Source organism: Otolemur garnettii, unplaced genomic scaffold, assembly GCF_000181295.1.
Source record: "Otolemur garnettii isolate 467f Iridium unplaced genomic scaffold, OtoGar3 scaffold00055, whole genome shotgun sequence".
Classification (NCBI taxonomy): domain Eukaryota; kingdom Metazoa; phylum Chordata; class Mammalia; order Primates; family Galagidae; genus Otolemur; species Otolemur garnettii.
Genome location: NW_003852450.1, coordinates 1,691,633 through 1,692,245, shown reverse-complemented (window position 1 = coordinate 1,692,245; position 613 = coordinate 1,691,633). Strand labels below are relative to the sequence as shown.

Below are 613 nucleotides of genomic sequence, written 5' to 3'. Positions count from 1 at the left end.
GAACTTGTTCTATGAATCTAGTGCTCTTCACAGCATGCACATCTCTCTGTTGGAACTAGTAAGCATGGGCCAAAAAAGCACACGCACTCAAAATGTTCCAGGACTCCATAGCAGGCTCCAAACACCAGCACCCAGGATGATTCAGGAGGACATCAGGATTCATAGTAAGAGTTTTTGGATGATTTCATACAAAAGCCATCTCCTCTGCTCTTTCCTTTTTTCTCCCACAATATTCAATCATACTCTTCAATAGCCTAACATGCTGTTGTGAGCCCCCTTCACAGCCATCACAAATGTATGGACAAAACACCAATCTCTGTTCTCTTGCCGTTATTCTCCACATTCCGGTATTTACTGGGAGCTGTTTTACTTGCTGCTCCAGCGTTAGAAGGATGTTGCACTAGAAGGCTGGGTTTGCAGTCATGACAATGAGTAGATTTATCAGGGTCATCATGGGATGATCAGTGAGACTCTGAGTCTGGGTCCAGGGTCAAGGAGAGGGTGGCTAGGCTAGGACTGCCTTGTTCAGTTCAAGCCGGGGCGATCACGTGACTGAGTTACTGCACTTTCCCATCCTATCTTGCTCCCTTACTGAAGGCTGCCATTTGTGCAG

At 46.5% G+C, this 613-nt stretch overlaps 1 protein-coding gene across 1 annotated transcript in view; it reads left to right on the top strand.

Annotated features, from left to right (window-relative positions):
- Positions 1-613, top strand: part of CR1 (complement C3b/C4b receptor 1 (Knops blood group)) — a 103,188-nt gene that overhangs the window by 55,090 nt on the left and 47,485 nt on the right. The gene's annotated exons all lie outside the window — the stretch shown is intronic.